Source organism: Trichosurus vulpecula, chromosome 9, assembly GCF_011100635.1.
Source record: "Trichosurus vulpecula isolate mTriVul1 chromosome 9, mTriVul1.pri, whole genome shotgun sequence".
Taxonomy (NCBI): Eukaryota; Metazoa; Chordata; class Mammalia; order Diprotodontia; family Phalangeridae; genus Trichosurus; species Trichosurus vulpecula.
In genome coordinates, this window is record NC_050581.1 from 75,204,161 (window position 1) to 75,212,199 (window position 8,039).

Sequence of the window (8,039 nt, forward strand, 5' to 3'; positions counted from 1 at the left end):
TGGAAGAGGAAGAAGGGAATTGTTTCTAACAGATGGTCAGAAGAGACCCTAGGTCCCCATAGGTGCTACCTATTAAACTGATCTGACTCAGGCAGTAAAAGAATGAAAAGGCACTAAGGATAGTAGACCTACAAGAATTCCCCTCTGGATGCAGGACCTCTTGGCATGCTGTGTTTACACATCTCTTCCAGCCTGGTACATGATAGGCACATATCTCTTGCTGGGGGCGGAGAGGAAGGAGATGGGGAGAATAATGTTAACAACGTGGCATTTGAATGGAGTCTCCCTCCTCAGATAGCTTTTGACCCCTGAAGACCTGCAATGGCAGACCACAAGAAAGGGCATTGCTGGCCTAGTGCATTTCAGAACTTGGTTTCTGAGTGCCCTAGTAAAGACTAGAGTCTGTGTGCATTACACCTTCATCTGAACTCTTCTAAAGGCCATCAAAGCTGATTCAGGAGAAGGATGACTTTTGAGCACCCTGTTCAGGTCTGTCTTTCTAACCCTTTTCAGAGGTGCTAGGCTCAGTTTCTCCTCTGCACCCATCTTCAGTTTTGCTTAATTTAAAGTCGATTTGGAGTTTCAATCTATGCAGATATCCTCACTGCAGGATGAGGGAGAAAATATTCAGGAAAAATGGGCAGTTTTGGGGGTTTGCTGCTCATGAACGTCTTTGTGTCTTGCAATTCTCAATTGCCCATAAACCTGGCTTTCCACTTGTATAATGCCTCCAGTTCCAGATTGTTTCCCTGCCTTAGGGTACCTGATTTCGCAGTAGCATCTATTATTTGTCAGAGGAAGAGAAGCTGAATGTGTGCATCCCTTCTCCTCCCAGCCCACCCCATGCAACTCTTTTGTTATATTTCAAAAGGCAGGAGTGCCAATCTTGAAGTTGTGGGGGAGGATCAGAACAAACACTAATCGCCTGCCCTCCTCTGGGACCAGGCTTGGGCCTGTACCTGAAACATGGCGGCTTGTAGCTGATGCCAGAAAAGACAGTCACATGAATCCAGAATGTGGCACCAGCGATGTGTCTAGCTTGGTGTTGCCATGGCGATGGGCCCAATGATTTGGAGAGAGCAAAGCTGATTTTGACCAGTTCATTCTACAAATTGTGAGAATAGCAGCTTGTGCTTAGTTGCTGTTCCATCTTGCCTTGCAAGGTGCCCACCCACATACCTGGGGTAAGTAGTGTTTTTCCTTGAGTGTGTCGAGAAGAATTCTGGACTCTTGGAGTTGTAAGGGATTTCAGAGGTCACCTAGTCCAACCTGCCACCCACTGTGAGAGGTGTTTGTTCAGTCTGCTCTATTTCTTCATAGCCAAAGCAGACCATCCCATTCCTAGGTTCAGTCCTTCCTTCTGTTGCTGGAATGCAGGCTTTATTTACTGCTAAATAGCTGTTTGCTCTTCTCTTTTTTGTGCCAATTCCTCATTTTGAGTAGATTACTCATATAAGGTCCTTTCTAGTACCAACAGTCTGTGATCTTGGGTATCTTTGAAGCTGGCCTTCCCAAAGAATGCTCCTCTTGGGTCACTGCACATGTACATGTACGCACATACTTCCAAGATTATCGTGGATGAAGATTCTTTTTTGTTTTTTGTTTTTGTTTTGTTTTTTTGGGGGGGCAGGGCAATTGGGGTTAAGTGACTTGCCCAAGGTCACACAGCTAGCACATGTGTCAGATGTCTTAGGCCAGATTTGAACTCAGGTCCTCCTGACTCCACGGCCGGTGCTCTACTCACTGTGCCACCTAGCTGCCCCCCTGGATGAAGATTCTAAGGGAAAATTTGGATGATGACCCAGAAATTTCCCTCCATGGCATCAGCCTGACTTAGAATGCCTTCAGTCTTCAACTGAAAAAAAGCAATGGGAAATGTGTTTTGGGCATTGATGTCTAAAATCTTGCAATGGTGGGCAGGGGAAAGGTACAGTGCTGGAGACCATGCAACCTGGCTGTTGAATAATGGCCTCATCTGGCAACTTTGATGTCCTCTTTCCTAACACATGGGACATATCAGAGCAGGCTCAATCATTGGAAGTAGCAAAGACATGCTTTGGTTACATTCAACCAAGTACCAGCTTCATCTCTCAAAAGTCCGGAGAGATGCTGTAAAACCATGGCCTAATCTTGTTCAGCCCTCTCCTGGCCTTCAAACTCACCTCTGCCTCTTCCCCTCCTTCAGCAAATCTTCTCATAGGATACCACGTGAAGAGCAGAATTTGAAGTCCCTTCAATCTAAGTACCTTTGATCTCAAGCTGGGGAAAATCTCCTTCTACAGAGGTCGAAATTGAGGCCTGGAGAGATGTAGAGTTTGCCCAAGGTAGCCTAGGCATGGCAAAACCAGGATTCAAATTAATTTTGTCTGATTCTCAACCTAGCCCAACACTTGCATCGTGCTATTCCTCAAAGCTCTAAGGGTCCTAAGCTGTAGTTTCAATATGCCAGAATCTTCCCAGCAGCACAGTACTGTGAAAGGAGGACTAGCAATCAGGAAGTCTGGATTCTGCACCTGACCGTCCCAGGTAGGTTCCATGTGACCTTGGCCAAGGGGCCCCAGTCTCCTATGTAAAATGAGAAGGTTAGACTAAATAACCTCTAAGGGCCCTTCTGGTTCTTTGGTCCATGATGCTGCCTTTGAAAATTTCAGCACCTAAAGAGCAGAGACCAGGGTTTGGAGACTTAATACACAATAACCGACATACTCTGTCTTCCTAGTCAAATTATAACTCCTGAGATTTGTTAGGCAGTAGGGACACAAATTCCAAACAGTTCCAGCCCTCATAGCTTACATTCTATAGGGGAGACAACTTGTAGACAGGTAAGTAAATACAATGTAATTTGAGGGGGGTCACCAGCAGCTGGAGGCTTAGGGAAGGTTTCCTATAGGAGTTCCTTGAATTGAACTTTTGAAAAAAGCTAGGGAATCTTAAAAGTCAGAGGTGAGGGAGGAGCGCCTCCCAGGAATAGGAGACAGACTATGTAAAGGTCTGGAGAGGAGGGATGGAGTGTCATCTGGGGGGAAAGACAAGGAGGCCAGTTTGACTGGACCAAGAGTATATGAAAGGCAGTAATGAGTAATAAGCCTGGAACTAGGGTGGAACCAGTTTGTGAACTGCTTAAAATGCCAAATCATGTAGTTTATTTTTGATCAAATGTTTGATACAGAGCTGTGTGGATGAGAGTATTGAGGCTCTCTTCCCTCATGTAGTACCTCATCTGAAAAATAAAGGGATTGGGCTAGATTACTTAGGTCCTTTCAAACTCTGGCATTCTATGATTGATGAAATATAACATTCAAGGAAGAAAACCTGCCTCCAGCTACTCTTTCTCAGAGCAGTTAATAGGTCCCTGCCCTCCTAGCACAGAGTGAATGTAAATGGTAAATAGTAACTGTTTCTCTTTTGGCCAGGAACCGTGAGGGTCTTCCTCTTCCAGTTTGATTTTTTTTTTATTAACTTCTTAAAGAGGCCTATTCACTGAATGAGCATTACCTCATTCAGAGTGAAAACCTGAAAAGACCTCAGCCTGAAAGGGCCATCTCCAGTAGTCCTGATGAATATCAGGCTATTGGATCCAGATGGTTCGGGAGGAGAAAGTGAGGCTGGTGACCTTGCACAGCTCTCCCTCACTCAAATCAAAGTCACTTGCAAATCATGTCATCATTTCCCTGATGTCATGGTCATCTTCGAGAACGAAGGACAAACACCACAACAACCTCCCTTCCCCCCACCCCCCCCACCCCCCCCCCCCCGAGAAAACATGCAAAAGACTGATTTGTTTGTCCATTGGTTTGCAAATGAGCTTACTGTTTTTTGCTAGGGCCCCCAGCTTCTTGCCTTAACCTTACAAGAAACCTGGCTCTGGTCCCCTACGACCCTGAAAGATGGCAGTTAGGGCTGAGTGGAAAGGACTGGTAATCTGATAATGAAGGCACTAGAGACAACTACTGGCAGTTAATAAAGGGAGCCCTCGGAATAGGGTACCTTCACAGCCTAAGAAATTTCTTCCACTTCCATTTTTCTGGCTCCCCCAGAAACCCACCCCACATCTCTACTGAGCATGATCCAGCTGTCATGCTTGAACAGGCTGCTGATCCCAGACTGATCAGGAGGAAGGATAATGGTTGTGACCACACATCACTGCCTCCATAATGCCCCTCCTTAAAAAAAGTGGGTTGGTTATAAGTCCAAAAATGGGGGCTTTGTTGTTACTCATTTTTCAGTCGTATTCGACTCTTCTTAGTCCCACTTGGGGTTTTCTTGGCAAAAATAGCGGAGTGGTTTGCCATTTTCTTCTCTAGCTCATTTTACAGATGAGGAAACTGAGGCAAACTGGGTTGAAGTGACTTGCTGTGGGTCACACAGCTAGTAAGTGTCTGAGGTTGGATTTGAATTTAGGAAGAGGAGTCTTCCTGACTGTAGTACTGGCACTCTAGCCACTGTGCCACCTAGATGCCCTTGAAGATAGGGGTATCAAGCCACAAATGATTGATTTCTGTCGCACTTTTTTATATGGATTGACAGGCTGGATCACTGTCCCAATGCAATCCCACAGACATTTAAAAGTTTCCTGCCCTTTGAGGGACCCCCTAGGTAGTTTCTGAGGTTCTGTGACCCCATGGGCCCAGGTTCTGATGAGTTGTCCGTAAGGATACTGTCAGAAGGAATAAGAGTTCCCATTCAGAGGCCCTGTGGTTTCTAGAGCACTTTCCCCACAGCCGGAGATAAGCCAGGGCAGGGATTATCATCCCCGTTTTACAGATGAGGAAACAGATCTGGAAAAAAAAATCACAATATTCTCATAGGTATGTCATCTGGTTGTACCCATATCTGAATTAGAATCTCTCCACTAAAGAAGGCCCCATTACTTCCCTGAACAATGACTTTTTTTCCTTTGCTCCGAGTTCTGCTCTCTGGGTTAAAGAATAACTATAATGACAATGATAACAGCTGGTATTTATATAGCACCTACTATGTGCCCCTCACTGTGCTACATGCTTTACAGATTTACAATAATTCTAACCCCTCTTCCCTCTGGCAGCCCTTGGAAGAGTCAAATGCAGCCATCATACTCCCCCTAGAGCCCTGATCCCCATATGGACACGGTCCCCTCACCAGACTCATGCCCACCCTCTCCATGCATTCCGTTTTGTTAATGTACTTTGCAAAACGTACTTGAAACTGATGATCATACTTTAGGTAGGGCCTGATCAAGGCCAAATACAGGAATGAAGAAAGGAAACAAGCATTTATTAAATGCCTACTGTGTGCCAGGCATTGCAGATAAGTGTTTTGCAAATTTTATCTCATTTAATCCTCACAGCGGGGGTGGGGGTGGGGGAATGTGTACGTGGTCTTGTTATCCCTATTTTACAGATGAAGAAACTGAGGCAAACAGAGGCAAAGTGACTTGCCCAAGGTCACACAGCCAGTAAGTGTCTGAGGCCAGATTTGAACTCAGATCTTCCTGACTCCAGGCTCAGTGTTCTATCCACAGAGCCACTTAGCTCTTTCAACTTCATTCTGGATACTGTGACTCTAGAATAACATCAGCCTTTTTTTTGGCTGAAGAGAGTCACACAATCAGTTCATATTGAGCTTGTAATCTACTAAAATCGCCAGATTTTTTTGAGTTAATTACCTCATAGAGCTGATTCATTTTAATCCAAATGTAGGATTTTGTATTTGTCTTAAATTTCCTCTTAATAAATTTGACCCAGGAATCTAGCCTGTTAGAATCACTGTCATCTGAGTTAAATGTTCACAGCTTTCTGCCATTTTCAAATATGATAAACATGCCTTCTGGGCCATCATTCAACTCGTTGATTAAAATGTTGAACCCAGAGCCAGCAACAATCTAGAGGAAGTCTAGAGACTTTCCTCTACCTTGGCATTGACCCATTAACAACTACATTTTGGATATAAGTGTCAGAGCCAGCAGTTGAATCTAGTACTTTTGATGCAATATGACATATTGCCTCTTATCTGCATAATGGACATAACACTTGCCTTGACCAGCTGTCCTATATTACAAATTCAACCACCTTTCCCTTTTTAACCTCTACTCTCCCTATTCCCGCTATCACCATCAGAATAGAGGCTGAGTCAGCATTTGGGCTGCTGCCTGATTTTTCTGTCAAGCTATTGCCTGAATTCTTCTTTGGGCACATACTGTTCTTCCTGGCCATGGGTGCTTTCAATGCCCTCAGGATCCAAAACCTATGCAAACTGTTGTCCCTGGTGCTTCCAGCATTTATGTCCCCGATCCTTCTGACACCTCTCCATCCCTGCCTAGAGACATAGGCCACTCAGACTCCAAGCAGATCTCAACTCATGAACTCCCTGAAAATCTAGGGTCTGCAGCTTCCAAACCTCAACCTTTCCCTATATGCAGGTACCTTCAAGCCCCTCAAACTACCTCCATCCATCTCAGGTACAGAAGATATTCTCACAGCCATTTGAGAAGTCTCTAAAAGGCCCAGAGTTGGGGAAGAAGCTTGGCCACATCCTTATCGATTATTTTTTCCCCTTGTCTACCCTTCAAGTCTGAGGACAACAGACTTAGTATTTGTTCTCCCAGCTGGGTCAGTAGGAGAGTGAGAAACAATGGCCCTTAGTATGTGAGAGAAGTGGCCAGCTGTAGCTAGTCATTGTTATGAATCTAGGAAACATCCAGGAAAGTTCTGATTTTAAAGAAAAGAAAAGGGAACTGTTTGGTAATGTTTTTGCAAAAGCAGTAATTTTTGCCAGGATCAAGAGATCTTAGTGGTGGTAATAAGGTGGTGGAATCTTATCATTAAAAGGAGAGAATACTAGAACTTACAAAGAAGACTCTACAGAGAGCAGGGAGAAGTCCAGTATCAGCTGGTGAAAGTTCAAGGGCATTATTAAATCCCTGATGTGGAATAATGACACTAGTAATCACTGACTCATAATGTCTTATGGTTTGCAAAATTCTTTAGGTATATTATCTTATTTGGTCTTCACAGCAACTCTGTAAGGTAAATGTTGCAGCTATTATCCAGTTCTACAGAAGAGGAAACAGGCTGAGATACTTGACTGGGATCACAGCTATTAAGAGTCTCCAGACAGGATTCAAACCAGGATCTTCAGGTGTCAAACTCTTGGCCCAAAAGCCACCTGCCAAACTCCCTCCAGTGCAGCCTGAACCAGATTAAAATGTAATTAGGAAATGTTTAACAAAATAAAAATAAAACACAGCATAGATAATGTTAATTGGTGGTTTTCTAAGTCAATATGCAGCCAACAGGGATCTCTTTCTATTTTGAGTTTGACATTATACTGGTGAGATCTCTCTGGAAAGAGCATCAGACTTATCAGTTAAGATATAGTTAATAGGCTCAGATTTAGGGCTTGAAAGGATCATAAAGACCATTGAGACTAACTCCTTCATTTATAGATGAGAAAACAGAAAGGTGACTTACCCAACACCTCATAGCTATTTAAAAAAAGTCAGTTTGAACTCTCATGTCCCCTTAACTCCAGGTTTTCAAGACTCTATCTTGTAACCTAGTTGAAAATTCTCTTCTGGGGATGTGGAAAAAATTGAAACACTAATGCATTGTTGGAGTTGTGAACTGGTCAAACCATTCTGGAGAACAATTTGCAACTATGCCCTAAGGTGCGTAAAACTTCATATACTCTTTGGCCCAGCAGTACCACTCCCAAAGAGGTCAAAGAAAAGGGAAAGGGACTTTTTGTACAAAAAACATAGCAGTTCCTTTTGTGGTGGCAAAGAATAGGATGCCCATCAATTGGGGAATGGCTGAACAAATTGTGGCATATGATTGTGATGGAATACTGTTGTGCTGTAAGAAATGATGAGCAGGATAGTTTCAGAAAAAACTTGGGAAGACTTACATGAACTGATGAAAAGTGAAGTGAGCAGAACCAGGAGAACATCGAACACAGTAAATGCAATGATGTAATCAACTGTGAAAGACTAAGCTACTCTGTTCAAGACAACTATCTAAGACAATTCCCAAGGACCTGGGATGGAAATGCTGTCTGCCTCC